The sequence below is a fragment of the Sciurus vulgaris genome, assembly GCF_902686455.1.
Source record: "Sciurus vulgaris genome assembly, chromosome: 18".
Taxonomy (NCBI): Eukaryota; Metazoa; Chordata; class Mammalia; order Rodentia; family Sciuridae; genus Sciurus; species Sciurus vulgaris.
Window position 1 is genome coordinate 23,097,882 of NC_136479.1, and position 20,319 is coordinate 23,118,200.

Below are 20,319 nucleotides of genomic sequence, written 5' to 3' on the forward strand. Positions count from 1 at the left end.
ACGACCCCAGCCCTGCCTTATGTCTTTTGTTGCATTTTCAATGTCTCCTTACCCTACCTTTGTCTCCCGTTTTGGTGTAAATCTTGGGGATCTTTGAGGAAGGCTGTGGCCTGTCCCTGTCTCCCACACCCTGAGGGCCGCGACTCTGGAAACAGGGACATAGCAGCCTGCTGGTGCCGAGGCACCCACGCAGGCCAAGGCGGCCTCCTCAGACCCACATAGCCATGAGCAGGGCCGTGAGTCCTCCACTTGGCTTTATAATATTTTATTTATCCATTGTATCTGTCCATTCTCTCATTGATGGACATTGGGTTCTTTCTAGTTTTTTGCCATTATGGCCAGTGCTGATATGAATATCCTGCATGTTTTTCCTGGTGTATATGGGCTGCAATTTATTTAGACACAGATCTAAATGTGAAATTGCTAGGTACCATGCAATGTTCAAACCTCTATTTCAAAAGTGCATCTATCAGTTTTCTCATTAGCCAGTGATCCCATTGATCCTTAGCCTCTCCAATACTTCTTAGATGCACGTATGGAAGTAAAATTCATTTTTCTAACTTTGGTTATATTCAGAAAAGTATGAAGAACATTGACTTGAAAAGTCAAATAGTTATACAAGATTCAGCAGTCCCTGAGTCCTTCTCCCTCCGTTCTCCAACCCAGAGACAGTTTATTTCAACTCATTTAGCTATTGATTTTGATATTTACCTCCATAACTGTAAATAACACACTTATAATAGTACTTCTTAGGCATTATTTATTAGACCTTCCTATTTTAGGAGATGGGGTTTTGCTCTTGTTTATCTATCCCCTCTACCTTTTCTCCATCCTGCCATAGAATTAAATTTTCCCTCCCTCCCTTCCTTCCTTCCTTCCCTCCTTCCTTCCTTTCACTCTCTCCCTCTCTCTATTACTCTTTCTGCTGGGGATTGAAACCAGAGGTGCTTTACCACTGAGCCTCATTCCCAGCTAGGTTGCTGAGGCTGACTTTAATCTTGAGATCCTCCTGCCTCAGCCTTCTGAGTCACCAGAATTACAGGCATGTGGCACCATGCCTGGCTAAATATTCTTTTTCTTTAAACTCTTTTTTTTTTTTTTTTTTTTTTAGTTTTCAATGAACCTTTATTTATTTATTTACATGCAGTGCTGAGAATTGAACCCAGTGCCTCATGTGTGCTAGGCAACTGCTTTAACACTGAGCTACAACCCAGCCCCTAAAATATTCTTGATTAAATCAAAACTCTGGCTTTACTTTATTATAACTATGTAAATGCTTTTAGTTATGAAGTCATGTCATAATTTCTGATTTCTTTCCCCTTATTGTGTAACTTTTTGCTTTCCTTATAATTAACAATTGCCTTGTTTATCTGGTTGTTTAGTTGTAGTTGTCACTAATTCTGCCATCAACTTCTTTGCTAAGCATCTAAATCTCCTCTCAATGCCCAGACACATCATCTCTTGCACCCAGTATGATATGGTGCATTTTATCTTGCTGACTTTTGGTCTGGTGTGGCCTCAGATCCAAGGCCATTGCTCCTCCTTCCTTCTGTACAAAAACACACACCTACTTACTCTTCAAGCCACAGTGGGCTGTTGCCACATCCCCACGCCTCTGCAATTACCTTTCTCAAGGTCCTTTGTGTGTGAACAAATACAATGGACACTTTTTTGTTCTTATCAGCAGCATCTCAAAGTAGTTTTTTCACTCTTGTTTTTCATCTGTCTGTTTAGGTTTATGTCCTCTTAGAAGCAGATCTGAGAAAAAGGATTCAAGTACAAGTAGTTTATTTGAGGGTCAGGGTAGTGGTTTAGGCACCAGTGGTAGAGAAACAGGAAAGGAAAAGCAACCAGTAAAGGGCATTTTTATATATTTATTATTTTTGGGTACTGGGGACTGAACCTAGGGGAACTCTATCACTGACCCACATCCGTAGCTATTATAATTTTTTATTTTGAAACAGGGTCTCACTAAGTTGTTGAGACTGGCTTCCAACATGGGATCTGCCTGTCTGCCTCCTAAGTTTCTGGGATTATAGATGTGCATCACCGTGCCTGGCTCAAAGGACACCGTATTAAGTCATCTACTCAGTGGGGTGGTGAGACCTTAATCTTTTGGGGAAACTGGGAAAGATGCAAAATACTTACCTCAGAATTATTCCATGTAAGGTGTGTGGGAGCTGATGTATTTATATTCCAATTTCCGAATGTGAGTGAGAGCTGCTTTGGTGATGGGATGGACTAAGTATTAATTCCTCTGCACTCTTGGCTCAGTGAAATGTGGGAATTTAAGATGCCTTGAAGTTGGTAGGTAGGGTCTGAGGGGTGTTGGAACCTGAGGCATTGAGAACAGGAAGCTGGTAGTGTCTAGATAAACTGTAAGGTCCCAGATAAACTGTAAGGTCTGTGAGGGTAGGGACCTTGTTGGTTTTATTTACTTCTAGTGTCTGGCATATAGTAATTGCTTAATAGATATTATCTTAGTGAATAAATAAATGAGTGGGAATTCACTAATTCAGGTGAAAAGATCTGGCGAGTAACTAAATAAACTATTGTAGCTACTGGGGAAGCTAAACACTTAAGGTAAGGGAGCCTCATTTTCATGTGAAATAGAGGAAGTACGGAGAAATTTTATAGTAGTAAAGAAGAACTTGACAACAGTTCAGTACGAGTCTAATTGTGAAATTCTAGTGACTTGAAATGAAATCATTGGACCCTTAAATATGCCACTGAGCTTCTGAATTATGCTGTTCTGGAGTCTCCTTCTAGTCCTGTTGGCCAGAACAATTTTGAAATATGGGCCTGGCCTGGTGGCACATGCCTGTAATCCAAGCGACTTGGGAGTCTGAGGCAGGAGGATCTTCAGTTTAAGGCTCAGCCTCAGCAACTTAGTGAGGACCCGTCTCAAAATAAAAAATAAAAAGGGCTGGGGATGTAGCTTAGTAGTAAAGTACCCCTGGGTTCAGTCCCCCAGAAACAAAACAAAACAAAAACCCCAAACAAACAAAAGAACTGGTATGCTATTATACTATTATTTATTATACCATTTAGTATATTATTTATTATACTATGCTATTATGCTATTATACTGTATTATTTGTTTTGTGTTCTTAATATTTTTAGTTTTTGAGAATTAGATTGTCTTAGTTGTATTTTCTATATTTTCTGGTTTTACCTTAATGTACCCATGGTCAGAAAACATGGCATGTATGATTTCTGCCCTTCTGTAGTGTAAAATTGGAATGTTTTGTAAAATAGGCTTTAGTGGTTATTCTAAAAGAACTATTTCTGAAAGTTAGTCTTCTATTAATGTTACCTTATTAGTTTTCTTCAGATAAGCCAGTTAATTGCCTTATCTATAACTAAATCTGAACTTTTCTTCCCTTTTTCTACTTTGGAAATCTTTCCAAAATTTACCTCTTCTCTTACAGTCTAACCTTTTCTGAAATTTGTTACCTCTGAGAACTTCCTGTTCTCTAATCCAAAAATAACTTTCATTGTCAAGATTCTGGAAAAGGATCCCCAAACCCTAGCTCTCCTAGCCTCAGTGGCAGGTCCTTTACTAAGCCACACTTCCTCTTGCTGAGTGAACAGGAAGTGTCTGAAACATGATGTTCCTCCTTTCTAGATGCTGCAGAGAGCCAGCCTCTTTCCCTCCTGTCATGGCCCTGAAATTTAGCCTTGATCCACATTATTGCTCCTGTTCTTTGTTGTAGTAGTCCTTATGTTTTCCTATCTGAGGACAAATTTTTTGAGGACAAAAGATATTATGGAACCACCCACTATAGTTTACCTGGGTTTCATTGGCATTTTTATGACCAAGGAAAGGAATTTTCAATGTAAATTCAAGAACTAGGAGCTGGACCAGTCCTACAGTGAGATCTTCAGCTTGCTTGCCTGTTTGCTTTCCTTCCTTTTCCTTGTCCTCTCCCCTCCCTCCCTTCTCACAGAGAAGGCAACAAGTTATGTGAGAAGGGGAAAGAAATCAGAATTTATTACATGGCTCCACCATGAAAAGCATAGTTATATTACTGTGAAGCTAGAACATTGATTTAATCCAAAATAAATTCTGGTTCAATCCCCAGCAACACCCTTCCCCCACAGAAGAAAAGCCACAAAGAAAAAAACAAACAAAATGAAGCTCCTGACCCCCAAAGCTTCTCTGGAGGAATCTTTCTTTCTTTCTTTTGTAAGTTTTTTTAAATATACATTTTTAGTTATGTATGAACACAATACCTTAATTTTGTTTATTTTTATGTGGTGCTGAGGATCAAACCCAGTGTTTCACATGTGCTAGGCAAGTGCTGTACCATTGAGACACAATCCCAGAATGATATTTTCTTTATCCATTAATCTGTTGAAGGGCACCTATGTTTGTTCCATATCTTAGCTATTGTGAATTAAGCTACTATAAACATTGATGTGGTTGTGTCACTATAGTATGCTGATCTTACATCCTTTGGGTATATACTGAGGAGTGGTATTACTCCCTCAAATTGTGGGTCCATTCCTAGTTTACTGAGGAATCTCCATACTGCTTTCCAGAGTGTTTGCACCAATTTGCAGTCCCACCAGCAATGTATGTACCCAGTGCACCCTTTTCCTCACATCCTCACCAACATTTATTGTTGCTTGAATTCTTGATTGTTGCCATTCTGACTGGAGTGAGAGGAAATCTCTGTAGTTTTAGTTTGCCTTCCTCTAATTGCTAGAGATGTTGAACACTGTTTCATGTTCATTGGCCATTCATATTTCTTCTTTGAAGTGTATGTTCAGTTTCTTTGCCCATTTATTGATTTTTTTTTTTTGGTGTTGGATTTTTTGAGTTCTTTATATACCCTGGAGATTAATGCTGTATCTGAGGTTCAGGTGCCAAAGAACAAATACCCAATTTTAGTGAGACACGTGATTACTTAGAATAAAGACTGTATTTCCCAACCTTCATTGCAGTTGTGTGTGGTCATGTGACTCCATTCTGGCCAATGAGGTATGAGGGGAAATGACGTGGGCATTTTATGTCATACTGTTAAAGGAAGGGACATGCCCACCACCTCCTCTTTTTTTTTTTTTTCCTGCCAGCTAGAGAGGGTGGTGTGCCACCTTTGGGTGAGGAGAAGACCCTTCATGAGGAGGATGAGGACAAAACCCGCATGTTAAGTAATATGTTATAGGGAACTTGGATCTCCAACACTGAATCCTCTATAAACTTCCTGGACTGCTTATGTTTGGGTTGTCAACAGGACAGAATGGTTTAGCCCTCAATGATTCTGGGTCTTATTATAGGAGTTGAACATCAGTCCCAACTAATACAAATGGCCTTTTGTTGAGTATAGTCCACATGTCAGGTGCTGTGCTAAGCTTTTCAAATCCATTATTTAATTTATCCCTTACAAAATTTTAAGTAGTACATCCGTTAGGGCCTTTTGGGCAAAAACAATAGAAGCAGATTCTGGGTTAACAAGTGAAAAATAGAACTTATCGGAAGGAAATGGGGTGGTTCACAGGATGGCAGAGAGGGTTGAAGAAGCAGACTCAGTGAGGACAAGAAACCAAACTTTGAAATTCCTACCAGCAAAGAAAAATATAGCAAATGTTAGCTTTTTATACTGTATTACTGTGCTCATAATAAAAATAAAGTCAATATGGCCCTAGCTTGGGTCAAGAGGCTACCCACTTAGTTAAGGAAGGGGAAGGTCCCTTAATTATTTCACCAAGATGACACACAATGATTAAGAGGGAAATGACCCAAGGAAATTTGGTGCTATTAGAAGAGGGGAGGAATGGATGCTCAGTGGATTAAAAAGGATGTATGTCTACTATGGGTAAGTAATATGATATACAATTATATGATAAGGGAAATGAGGCTCAGAGAGGTGAGTTGACCTGTTCAAAGTCACAGGAGAAACTAGGAGAAGGAAGAGTCAGTGATAGAACCCTGGGCAACCACCCTGCTCTTAACCACAATGTTGTGTGGTTCTGGTGGCTAACTCAGTCCAGGCATGTTTATGTTTGAATCTCCACGCAAGGGTTCTGTATGCAGTTGGTTTTCTATTGACTGATGCTGTTTCTAAGAGTGCATAAAAATGGGTCTAATGGAAACCCCTTTTCCTGGGGTCTTATTTTTCTTGGTCTTATTCGGCCACAAACTGAGGACATACTTTGACAACAGAACAAAATACTTGAAGTTGAAATTTTTTTGAAAATCAGGGACATTTCATCAGGTCCACTTCTTTGAATATAATCTTTGCTACTCTGCTGCTTTGACTTACTTTAAAACTGTTATTTTTTCCTTCCTTTTATTCCTCTCCCCTTCCTAAGCCACAGGGGGAAGCAAGATTAATGTAACCTTCCTGTCCTAGGTTGAGTTATCTGTCCTTTGGTTCATGGACTGCAGGATTAAAGGAGTCTGGACTTGAGAGGTGGCAGCTGTGGATCTAAGAAATGGCTGTTTCTGGGGTGGGAGGGGTGGGGGGAAGGGAAAAAATAACAGAATGAATCAAACAACATTACTCTATGTAAATTTATGATTACACAAATGGTATGCCTTTGTGCCATGTACAAACAGAGAAACAACATGTATCCCATTTGTTTACAATAAAAAAATAAATAAATAAAAAAAAAAAAAAAAAAAAAAGAAATGGCTGTTTCTCAAGGTTACAAGTAAATTATGACTCCTGACAGGACCCATCAGGAGTGCAGCCTTCATAGCACCTCTTTAAAATCCCACTGTTCCCCTGGCAGTTAAAATCACAGTCTGGGACAAGAGTCCCCTGTGTTTCTCCTTTGCTAGCAAAGCAATAAAACTTCCTTATACCTTCCCTCCCCACTCAAAACCTTGTCCTTATTACTGGATCAGCACTGGGAACAAAAACTGAGCTTTCAGTATCAAATTTGAGCCAGCAAGGACCCAAGAATATCCCACTCCAGCCTTCTTGGACAGTCTGATACTCCAAGCAATCCTTTTCCCTCAGCTTTCAGGCTGAGGATGCAAGAAGGCTGGTGAGCTTGTTGAGAGTCGCCGCTGGAGAATTAGGAGACAGGGATGATGAGTGGGAGGAGCGCCTCCTGCAAATAAAGGGAGGGACCAAGGGGCGGTCCCAATGAGGAACTAGTGCTTTCTCTCCCTGAATGATAGAGGTTGCTCCACCAATTGGTCTACTCTGAGAAAAAGGTCACTGAATGCAGTAAAGTTGTGACAACTTGGCCATCTGGTAACTCCCCCAGTGTGAATGCCAAGACCCTTTTCCACACATCTGGTCCATCTTTGTGGGGACATCTGGTTCCCCTTCATGGGACTATCTGGTTCCTTTTTGGGGGGACATCCATGGTACCATGGTGTAGGAGCCACAGTTAAGTAGAAGTTGGAAACCTGGGGGATTTCCTCCCTAATCTTGTCTGTTTTAAAGGTTCCCATCTTTCAGCCCTGGTTTTGGGACTCCCCTCCTGTTGTCTCTGTCTTTTGTTTGTATTGGTTACTGGCCTTTTAAGACACAGGGAATGTTGCGTTGATCACCATGGTAGTCTCTTGGGAAAGCTCTTGGCTGAAAGGGTCACATGTAAATATAAGCCTGTGACTAAGAAAAAGATGTTTTACTGTAACATGATCTGGTCAGTGAATGATTTTTCTGAATAATTATACACTCTTGCAGCAGAGTTGGATTATCACAGGTCAAATAAATGGAAGAACTTCTTTATGTGCAGGCTTTTATGCAATTGCATGTAAAGGATTCTGAACTTAAGAATTAAGTTGATGGTGCAAAAACAGGCAATCAAAAATTAGCACCTCTTCTGGTGTGCAAGGATAGCAGGACACCAGAAGAAAAAGTTAAAAAAGATTTAAATAAATATTTTCACCCCAGTGCTGGCAGGCCTGGCATGGTTTCTCAGCCTGGCCCCAAGTAGTTGAAAATCATCCCACTGTGGGTTAGGGACACCAGCCTTGGATTGGGGGAAAAATCCCAGAAAAGTTGCCTGAGCTTTAGAGAAATGAATAAAAAGGATTTAGCCTCTGTCTTGCCTTCCAACCTACTTTACTCAAGAGCGTATGCATGTGTGTGCCAAAAAAGATATAATAATGGGTGTCAGCACTGCTAGATCATGGCTTGGGTCATAGGTTCCCCTTTTAAGATCCAATAGGACAACCGTCACTGGGGCAGAGCAATTCTTGCTATGATGGCATCCCTTCAACATACATGCATGGGGGGATTGGCAGGATAAATAACTGCGTCCAGGAAGAAAAAAAAAAATCCCAGCTATGCCTTTAAAATGGACAGCTAGAGTAGAGAAAGAAACTGCAGCCTCTTTTGCTTGTAAAAACAGCAACTATGAAAGATAAGTCGGATAATCTAATGGTTCTAAGGTTCAGCTCAGAAAAGCGAATGGCCCTGGATTTCTTGAGCTATGCTGTAGCTGCACCACAGACATCAGGGATTGCCTTCAGGTGCAGATAAAAAGGAGCCACTTGTTTGGCCTCAGCACCTGGGAAAAAGCCCCTAGGCCTTGGCTGCTCTGAGGGAGGCAGAGATAGACAGGGAGAGGAAAGGCCTCCCATGCATGCTCCCCGACCTCGTGTGCCCCAAACCACTGAGCTCTTTTGCCTGCCAGTGGCCACTTCTGGGTGGAGCCCTGCCTGCTGCCCGCATTGCTAAGCAGAAACAAGGGCCTTCTGGAGTCCCCATGTATGTAGGCCCCTGCCGCTTGGCCCTACTGGTTTCTACAGAGAGAGGCTCCTGAAAATCTCCATGTGGTCAAAGTGAACTTCATCTCAAAGAGTGCCCTGATTCAAGAAAAACACTTCAGTCAGTGGAGGGGCAACTGACATAAATCCCTCACAGTTGATACTGCCTTTAAGTTATAAATACCCAGGAGGAACAGAACTCATATTTTGTTGACATCTCCTGCAAAGGGATTTCAAAGGATAGGAAGGGCCTCCCTCCATCAAAAATTCATATGCCTACTGTAAGAAAAAGGTCCAGCAGGAGCCCCTGGGTACAACTGACAGTGGGTAACTGAAAGTTGATGACATTGTGATAATGATGAGTGACAAGTCAGGCTCAACTCCATCCTGTGCTCCAACCCTTTGAATGCATCCTGGGAAAGTGAAAATTAAGGCAGAGATTTTTGTATATGCCAGATTGTCTGATCCCTCTTCTTGGATGATTTTTTTTTGTGTTAGTTAAATACACAGATAACCTTTTCACCGAAAAAGCAACGACTATATTTGCAAGTGCCACCAGAAAATTCTCTGGTTCCATCTTTTACTGTCATCCAGGAGAAGAAAACAGCTTGCTTTCTAGAGATCTACAAAAAAGTAAATAAGCCTGTATGGGCTGAAGGAATCCTGGGAAGGGTGATCGATATTATTCCAAATGAGATTTTATTTAAGGAGGGAATAACCTGCCCCAGGAAGAAAAATAACCCCCTTAGAGAGAGGCATTGATAAGGATCCAGCCTCTTCTGGGCAAATTTTTAAAACATGGATTGAATTGGCTTTGCCAGATCCCCTATAATACTCCAGTCCTTCTTATTAAAACAAAAAAAACAAAAAAAACAAAAAACAAAACCAATAGGACAAACAAACAAAGCAACAAAATACCCTCACACTAATAAGTATAAATTTAAGGAAAACTTGAGAGCTATCAATAATATTATTTAGTATATTCAGTCCACAGTACCAAATCATTGCACCCTGCTGACAGCAGTGCCAGGTACTATGGCTGGTTCACAGTGCTAGATTTAAAGTGTGCATTCTTTTGCATTTCTTTGGAAAGGAATTCCCAATTACTGTTTGTTTTTGAGTGACAGGACCTTTATACAGGAGTAACTACCCAGTATTGCTGGACTGTCCTACCTTAGAGATTTAAAACTTCTACTCTATATAATGAGAGTCTAGCAAAAAACCTGAGAAGATTATAGTTGGATCAAAGAACCCTTTTGCAATATGCAGGTGACCTGCTTATAGCCAGTCCCAACTATGAATACTACCTTTCAAACACTACTACTTCTTGTCACATGTCCCATGCAGGCGAGGGAAAGTGTTCTTTAGAAGGGATGGGCAGGCTGCAAAATAAAAGGCTAGTGAAATTTATTTATCAGGAATTACAGCAGAGGACAGAATTATCTTTGAAGCAGGGGCATAACTGATTGAGCTGTCCATAAAGTCTGGCTCTAACAAAGGAAGGAGCCTGCACTTCCTTTATTTATAGTGGTATAGATCAAAAGGGGTTGGTAGAAGCTTCTTCATGAAAAGCAGGATAAGGGATGGAGTTAAGCAAGCCACTTGGCTCTAGTGGGTCATTCCCACATCTAGGGCCTGCATTTGAACTTCAGCAGTGAGCTAATGCAAGGTAACCACTTGACTAAGGCAATCTCGATCAGTTATTAATAACTGACGAGTTCCTAAGACCAGATTTTCCTGGTAAATGGCTCAGTTCTGCTTAGTTCTCATACAGGTCATGGAGTAGATCCCACAACTACTCATATGGATATGAGATGTCCACTAAAAAGGATCAGATATGTAAACAACATGTCACCTAATGGGGATTCCAGAATTAACTAAGACAGCCAAAGTTTGATGTCAGATTGAAAGCAGGTTATCTTGAACCTTAGAGAACTCAGGGATGAGAGACAGTTACATGGTTCCTGGGAATGGATGGATTCTGCCATATTTGTGTCCAACCTTGTAGGAGACCTTAACAGTATCTTTGATTTGGACCCCAGAAGGCCAAGTCGCCTTGAGAAGTTAAAACAGAGCCTCATGACAGCCTCTGTCATAAGTCTGCCTGACTTAAAAAAGAAGTTCAGACTATATGTACATGAGGGATAAGGTAAAGCCCTTGAAGTTCTCTTACAGACATTGGGAGACATGTGGTGACCAGTAGCCTATTTGTCAAAACAGTTTGACCACATGGCAAAAAAAATGTCTCTTGTCCTCACCTTTGGGTGATGGCTCCCACTTGTGATTTACTACAAAAAACTGAGAAGTTCATTCTAGGAAAACTCATCACTATATTTACTCCTCACCAGGTCCTGGTCCTACTAAAACAGAATGATGACTATCAACCGACTGCTAGGAGGGTGGAGGATTCCAGACCATCCTATTAGACAATCTAAATGTCAACCTTGAAGCTCCAGGTACTGCCTTAGCTGGCACAGGTACACAGGAACAGGCAAAATGTGCTCAGTGCCCACTGAAAATTCCCTCAGAAAACTATCATTTTCTCAGCCCATCATGGTGGAGGAAACTGATTTCACTACTGGAGTTGATGGGGCTTCCAATACTATCCTCTGCAGTGCTCAGTCCTGTGCAAAAATGACTTTGTGGTATTCAAAGGATGAGCATGCAAAAACAGTGGAGATGTCAACTTCCAAACCTGGAAAGCATGGTCATACCAAGGTACACCTCATTGGAATTGATATTTTCACAGGCAAAAAATGAAGATATCTGCCCTTCTATTCACAAGATGGGTGTCCTAAATATTAACAGAAATGATAACCAATGTATTCAGAATGGTCACTTTTCTCTACTGACAAACTGGTGAAGTTCATGAGGATATTAAACTGCCAGGAGGTGAACTAGCAAAGAAATAGAAGGAATGTACAATACAGGTGAAGATGTACAGGTGTCAGTCATGTGTCCAATGAATGAAAAATATTCTATGGCTATAAAGCCCTGCAAACAGATGGAAATATCAGACATGAGCAAACTGTTTAGGTTTGGATCAACTGCAGATCTAAAGTTTGGTTCTAAGTTGTCACAAAAACTATGGCCTTCATAAACAACCTCATTTTTGAAAACTGTTTTGAAATTATGCTTGTTCATTTTGCAGGCAGCTGGTATTTAAAAAAAAACCCAAGACGTATAATTTTCCTTTATATAAATTTTATGTCTTTCCTATAACATTTCTGTAGTTTTCAGTATGTGAGTCCAAGAAATAAATAAGATACCTTCAGCAGATATGATTTGTCTGAGCAAATCGTTCCTTAATTTTAACAAAATGATTAATACACCAGGTTTTAAATCAAATAATGTAATATCTAGTCGTATCGAAGTACCACCTTTAAGTTAAATTGTTTTGCATTGATCTCAGACTTAAATATCATAGATTGTAGATTGGAATTTTACATTTCAGCCAAACAAATATCCTTAAACAAAAATCATATTATCAGGAAGTGTCGGTTACCTTGGTGGTTGTGTGTGATAATGTATATTACCTCAGTCATATCATTCTTTGCCACTTTGTTGGCAGACTTCATATAGCCTTATTTGGTGGTTTTAGTACCTGCTTATCATTGACAGGGACACTAAACTATTGGGTGAACAGGAGCAAGTCAGATTGTAAAGAAGAAAAAAAGGACAGTGGCAAAGAAAGTTGGTAAACTATGGATTTTGACCTGAGAACTTTGTAATCAGCATAAAAAACAGAAAGTGGCTTTTTAGCTGTATCTTTGCTTTTAACTTTTGTCTCTCTCATGCCCTGGCTGAAAGGACTAACCTGCTTTGCAGGATACTATGCAGTGCCTTTTTTTTTTTTTTTTTTTTTTTTTTTTTTTTGTGGTGCTGGGGATCGAACCCAGGGCCTTATGCTTGAGAGGCAAGCACTCTACCAACTGAGCTATCTCCCCAGCCCTGCAGTGCCTTTTTTTAACAACCATGTTGAATAAGTGTTGGTATTTATCAGTAATTGCTCTTTTCAACCACTTTGAAATATTTTTTGACATTAAAATTTTTGTTAGACAAATGCCAACCCTGGAACTGTGTCCATTTTAAATCCATTGACCCTGTTGCCAGCAGATGATAAGGCACCAATGCAACATGACTGCTCAGAGATCTTGGAGATTGTTTACCCTTGCAGGTTGGATTTGCTTGATCAACCTCTCACAGAGTCAGACTGGGACTTCTTCACTGACAGGAGCAGCCTTGTGGACAACAGTGAGCAGATGACTGAGATGTTGTGGTCAGGGTACTAGAAGCCAAGGCTTCATTGCTGAAAACATTTGCTCAGAAAGCTGAACTAATTGCTTTGTCAAAAGTTCTCAAACTGTCCAAAGGAAAGAAGGTAAGCATTTATACTGATTCAAGATATGCTTTCATGAGATATGTATACATGGAGCCATCTGGAAAGAAAGAAGGCTCATGGCTAAGATCAAGGACATTAAATATGCCCTTGAAATGCTGGAATTAATATTGGCTGTGCCAAACCAAAGCACGGGGCAATCATGCACTGTCCCATCAGAAGATTGATACTTATGTGGCCTGGAGAAATCAGGCTGTTGATGGAGCAGCCAAAAGGACCACAAAGAGCAAACTGTTTATTAGGGCCCTATTTCTCAGCTTGAATGAGACCAGTGCAAACCTTTTTATATTGAGGAGGATGAGAAACAGGTCAGTGTTGGTATTTATCAGTAATTGCTCTTTTCAACTCCTGGGATAGCACCACTAAGTGGAGATGAAATTCCCACGAGCTCATCCTCCTGCCTGAAGTATGGTCTGACCTTGATTAAACACCTACAGAAAAGTGCTGAATATGGGAAGAATGCCTCGGTAAATTTCATCAAGCTCCCCTTGTGAAGGCCATGCCTCCAACAGAATATTCAGTAGGTGACTCAACTGAGTCTTATGTGCCTGAAACCATCTGGACTGGAAGGCAGCCTACTGTAAAAGGAAAACAATATGTATAAATGCAGACATTTGATGATTGACAAATAGATTTTACCTAAATGCCCTGTGCCATAGGAAAATTCAGATATTTGATTATACTGGTAGATACCTTCTTTAGTATCCCACCAGAACAGAAAAAGCTTCAAAAAAACTAAAGCCCCTTTGAAGGAGCCAATTCCAAGATGTAGGATCACTTTCCTCCATGCAAAGTGACAATGGGCCAGCTTTCATTGCAAAAGTGACCCAACAGGAGAGTAAAACATAGATGATGAAGTTACACACATCCTGGAGACCCCAATCTATAGAGAAAACAGAAAAGATAAATAATACCTTCAAAAAGGTGGTGGTTATATGATGCCAGGAAACCGACCTTCAGTGGGATAAGGTGTTGCCAATTGCTTTCTTCATTAAGATTATCTGCTAGAAGCAGGCTTAAATTAAGTCCAGAAAGAAATAGTGTATGGGAGAACCTTCCTGGTACCCCCTGGGGAGAAGGAACAAGCTTTTGGTATCAGTTTTACTGACTCCCCTATAGGCTGCTTGATCTCACACTGTTCTGCAGAACACAGATGTTTCAGACAGCAATCACATGACTTCTCATGCGTGAACTGACTCCCTGTCTGATGTGGGAAGAACAAAATCCTTAACTGGTCTTGATTTTGAGTCTACCACCATGGAACAGAAACTGTGAGAACAGCTGCAAACAATCCTTGCAGATTTGATTGTTGATAGGAAAAGAGACTTGTCCCAAATTTCTACAAGAAAATGGGGGCATAGTGTGAAGATCTGTGGCGGCTGAGGCATGAGGTTGTGTGTGGGTGAACTAAAGTGGGAAAGCATTCTCTCTCACTCTTCACCTCCATCTCGGAGGCTGTGTGGCTCCCTCATGGTCTCTCTGATCTATTCTTTGAATAGACTACATTCCCTTCCTGGTACCTTTGTTCTTTCATAACTTGGTTTGCCTCAGGCATCATTTCCACATTCTAGGCAGGAAGTGCAGGGAGGGGAGGAGTCAGCTTCACTGTCCATCTGCACTTTCCCAGAAACCCTTGTGAACTTTTCCTTATGTCTCAATGTGGCCATGTGGTCACTCCCAGCTGAAGGGCTGGCTGAGAAACATGTAGGTAGCTTTTCCAGTCAATTGGAGAGAGATTGGAGTTAACCCATTAAGTTATCTGCCCTAGGAAGTGGAAGTCATGTCGACCTGCCATGGTAGTTGAGATGAAACTTAGGAAATGATTCAAAATTATAACACACTCTGTAAATGTTGGCTTAAATAAAATGCATTGGGGTTGGGTTTGTGGCTCAGTGGTAGGGAGCTTGCTGGCATGCATGAGGCTCTGGGTTCAATCCTCATAAAAATAAAACCACATAAAAATAAAATCAGTTAAAAAAATAAAATGCGTGCTGAACAACCCATTTAGAAAGTCATTTGATAGTAAAAATGGAAGGTCCCAATGGTGCATTTAATTTGCCCATGTCATTTAAACTTTTTTTTTTTTTTTTTAATTGTACTGGGGATTGAATCCAGGGGTGCTTAACAATTGAGCCACATCTGCAGCCCTTTTTGTGTTTTGAGACAAGTTCTTGCTAAGTTGCTTAGAGCCTTGCTAGGTTGCTGAGGCTGGCTTTGAACTTGTAATTATCCTACCAAGCCACAAGCCACTGGAACTACAGGAAATGGTCAACATACCTGGCTCCAGTCTTTGATTTAAAAAAATAACATCTGGAGGGAAAAATTCCAAAGAAGCAAAAAGTTATAAAGATAGAAAATCATTTAGTGCAGCACTACCTAAAGTAGTAAAATGCTAAAAATTATCAAGGGAATATTTTATGCCCATTAAAATTACAATTATGACTTATAAAAGCTACATGAGATATGTTTGTGTTAAAATGTTATGTGGTAAAACCATGATACAGAGTTTAACCTACTCCATCATGACTAGTTGGTAACTATATCTGCCTGGGAGTTAGTGCAGAAAAGCTGATATGTGGTGGGACCGTGTATTGTTTTTTCTTATTCTTTAAAATATTGCCATCATATTGTTTGCATAGTCAATATAATTGGGGGGAAAATATAATTCAGTGACTTCTTGGGTCAGGCTCAAACTCGCATGGGACATATCTGACACATTCTTCAGAAATGATTTGTCTTATAGAGTTGCGAAGAGATTGTTGCCTTTTGATATTTGTATTCATCCTTTTACCTCTAGAAGCAAAAGAACACACATAAAATCCCCAACTAGTGCAACTTCCTTCATGTACTACTAAAGGAATTGGTTTTATCTCCCTGCCCTGTTCAGTTCAGGTCCTGAGCTACTTCTACTTTCAAGGGTGGGAAGCAAGAGGAACTGTTTTAAGGATGGTGAAATGGCCTTCTCTGTCCCCAAAGTGATCTCTAGCCAACCACACTCTTAGTGTGACCTTAATGGAACCCCTTGAACTTTGCACCAAACCTGTGGTAGAACTGTTTCTTCCTCTTTCCGGCATTTGTTTCCTGATTAGACAATTAAGGGAGCAGTGGAGTGGGGTAGGATGCTTCTACCTGAACAACTGGTAACTTTGAGCCAATATATATATTTCCTTTATGTGTTTTTGAATCTATGCTACCCATACATGTACATGGATTAAAGACTTAGTAGAATAATTACAGCTAACGTGGACTGAGCATTCATTACATCTACATTGTCATCTATTTCATTATTTAATTGTCACAACAACCAAGATATTCATAGTATTACTACCCTCAATTTCCAGATGAGGGCAATAAGGTCCAAGAATAACTTACTCAAGGTCACATACTTATAGAGCTAGGATTTTAACCCTCTATTTGACCTCATACCCCAAAGGTTTAACCAGATGGTTGAGGGTGAATGAAGTTGTGCCACTTTTAATTGAGTGTTAGTGATCATGCAGTATGGATGGAAAACCAATGTTGTTATTAGTACTTCCAGAACCTTCTTTGAGAGTTGATCCCGTGTGGTAAGTTCTTTTGAGTGTGGTTGATCATGCAAATTGGAAGAGTTTAGATAGAGATAATTTGTCCATGTGGGCAAGGGGGAAAGATTTGGAAAAGTGGGTCTTGGAGATTTTACTAGGAAGAGAGAAGCCATGATCTTGGAGCCAGGTGAGGCAGTGGGAGATGAAGGAGACCATGATACCTTCCTTCCCTTGAGAGCAAAGCTGAAAAAATTTTGAGATAAAAAATGTAGAAAGATGATCTTTGAAGTTGTGTATAGAGAGTCATGTGATATAAAACTCACTCATTTGAAGGAGGGGAGGGAGTGAGTCAAATATCTGGGGGAAGAATTGTTCAGTCTGAAGGAATAGCCAGTGTGATTGGCCTTATGATGGAGGAGTGTCTGCATGTTTGAAGAAGAGCAAGGGTAGCGGAAGGAACAATGGATAGAGAAGAGGAGATGAGCTCAGAATGGTAAGGGTGGAGGCGTGGGATGACACACCACATACGACCTTGTAGGTTTTAGAAAGCATTGGCTTCTTATTTTGGCCCTACGGGTTGAACCCAGGGGAGCTTAACCACTGAGCCACATCCCCAGCCCTTTTGTTTTTAATTTTGAGACAGGGTCTCACTTAGTTGCTTAGGGCCTTGTTTAGTTACTGAGGCTGACCTTGAACTTGGAATCCTCCTGCCTCAGCCTCTCGGGCATCTGGGATTATAGGCATGTACCACCATGCCCAGCAGGACTGGCTTTTACTTTCAGGGAGTTGAGACTTTGCAAGGTTTTGAGCAGAGGATCATAATGAGATGGCTTGTATTTTAAAAGGATTCCTCTGGCTCTTGTATTGAAAACTGACTCTGGAGGGAGGCTAGTGTAGAAGAAATGGGGCACAGAAAGAGGCTTCTGTAATAGTCCGGCAGGATGAGGATGGATTCCATGATTTTGGTAATAGGAGAGTGGGTGAGAAGAGTCATGGGAGTTCCTGAGGACTTTGGTCTGAGCAACCAGAAGGATGCTGTTGCCCTGGATAGAATGAATATAGGGGAACATTTCCACCATGGTGCCCTAGTGAGCTTGCATGCATTACACAGGCCACACTAGCCAAGGCTTGGATCACAGATAATCTCAGTTGTGGTGAAATATTTTATGATTCCCTCTGAACAGAGAGTAGGAGGCCTGTCAGTGACTATTGTGGGGTATTCCCCCACTCACCTTCCTACCTGCCTTAGGAGGGAGGCAGAAGGCAATTTCTTATCATTTCTCAGGTTTGACAAAGTACGAGGCTTTTTGCCTTATAGTCCCCCTAAACACCTGACAACAGAGCTACAGGCTAAATCAGCTTAAGCTGTGTCTAGAATATAACCTCCTTTTTTCTGTGACACCATTTTTGATGTACAAGACATGAACCATAAGAACTTTGTATTCTCTTACTTTTGCCATGTGAGTAATAAACAGAAACTAATCTTTACTGGTCAAATCATTCAGGCTTTGGCTGACTCTGGGTATAGGTTGATACCCAGGTTGGTCAGGCTGAGGTAGAGCAAGATTGAGAGTGATCAGTATTTCAGTTTTTTAAAATTTAATTTTTATTTGTTCTTTTTAGATATACATGACAGTGGAGTATATCTTGTCATATACATACCTGGAATCATGGAATATAACTTATTCTAATTAGGATCCCATCTTTGTGGATTTACATGATGTGGAGTTACACTGGTTGTGTATTTATTTATGAACATAGGAAAGTTATGTTGATTCATTTTACTGTCTTTCCTATTCTTATCCCCCTCCCTTCCCTTCATTCCCCTTTGTTTAATCTAATGAACTTCTATTCTTCCCTACCCACCCTCTTGTTGTGTGTTAGCATCCACATATCAGAGAGAACATTTGACCTTTGGTTTTTCGGGGTTAGCTTATTTCACAATAGTCTCTAGATCTACCGATTTCCCCGAAAATGGCATAATTTTGTTCTTCCTTATGGCTGAGTATTTGCATATAACTGACACACATTCCCTTTAGTTATTCATTTATTTTGGTGCTGGGTATTAAAACCAGGACCTCTTGAATGCTAAGAGCTTGCTCCACCATTGAAATCCTGTATACTTTATTTTTTATTTTATCTTATTTAATTTATTTTATTTGTTCTATTTAGTTATACATGACAGCAGAATGCATTTTGATTCCTTGTACACAAAAGGAGTACAACTTTTCATTTCTTTGGTTGTACATGATGTAGAGTCACACCATTCATGTGATCATACATGTACATAGGGTAATGATGTTTGTTTCATTCCACCATCTTTCCTTCCCCCACCCCTCCCATCCCCCCCTTTCCCTCTACACAAGCCAACATTCCTCCATTTTTTCACTTATTCCCCCCCATTATGTATCATCATCCACTTATCAGAGAAAACATTTGGCTTGGGATTGGCTTATCTCACTTAGCCTGATATTTTCCAACTCCATTCATTTACTTGCAAATGTCATAGTTTTATTCTTCTTTATGGCCTAATAATATTCCATTGTATATATACCACAGTTTCTTATTCATTTATCTGTTGAAGGGCATCTAGATTGTGGAACCAATCTAGCTATTGTGAATTGAGTTGCTATAAACATTGATATGACTGTGTCACTGTAGTATGCTGATTTTAAGTCCTTTGGGTATAGGCCAAGGAGTGGGATAGCTGGGTCAAATGGTGGTTTCATTCCAAGTTTGCTAAGGAATCTCCATACTGCTTTCCATAGTGGCTGCACCAATTTGCAATTCCATCAGTAATGTACGATTGTACCTTTTTCTCCACATCCTTACCAACACCTGTTGTTGCTTGTATTCTTGATAGTAGCCATTTTAATTGGGGTGAGATGAAATCTTAGGGTAGTTTTGATTTGCATTTCTTTTATTACTAGAGACATTGAACCTTTTTTAATATATCTGTGGATTGCTTGTAAATCATCTGTGAAGTGTCTATTTAGTTTCTTAGCCCATTTATTGATTGGGTTATTTGTATTCTTGGTGTTAAGTTTTTTGAGTTCTTTATAAATTCTGGAGATTAGTGCTCTATCTGAAGTATGTGTGGAAAAGATTTTCTACTCTGTAGGCTCTCTCTTCACATTATTGATTGTTTCCTGTGCTGAGAAAAAGCTTTATAGTTTGAATCCATCCCCATTTATTGATTCTTGCTTTTATTTCTTGCACTTTGGGAGTCTTGTTAAGGAAGTCTGGTCCTAAGCCAATGTGATGGAGATTTGGGCCTATTGTTTCTTCTATTTGATGAAGGGTCTCAGGTCTAATTCCTAGATCCTTGATCCATTTTGAGTTGAGTTTTGTAGATGGTGAGAGATAGGGTTTTAATTTCATTTTACTGCATATTTCCGGTTTTCCCAGCACCATTTGTTGAACAGGCTATCTTTTCTCCATTGTAAGTTTTGGCACCTTTGTCTAGTATGAGGTTACTGTACTTATGTGGGTATGTCTCCATATCTTCTATCCTGTATCATTGATCTGCCTGTCTATTTTGGTGCCAATACTAATGTCATTTTTGTTACTATTTCTCTGTAGTATAGTTTAAGTTCTGGTATTTTGATACCTTCTGCTTCACTCTTCCTGCTAAGAATTACTTTGACTAATTTGGGTCTCTTATTTTTCCAAATGAATTTCATGATTGCTTTCTCAGTTTCTATGAGGAATGTCATTAG

The 20,319-nt window shown here is 40.1% G+C and overlaps 1 pseudogene across 1 annotated transcript; it reads left to right on the top strand.

Annotated features, from left to right (window-relative positions):
• The first annotated feature begins 11,230 nt into the window (after positions 1-11,230).
• On the top strand, positions 11,231-11,777 carry LOC306649540 (eukaryotic translation initiation factor 5A-2-like; annotated as a pseudogene). The gene has a single exon. The product of its transcript is annotated as a eukaryotic translation initiation factor 5A-2-like (transcript).
• Positions 11,778-20,319: the final 8,542 nt, after the last annotated feature.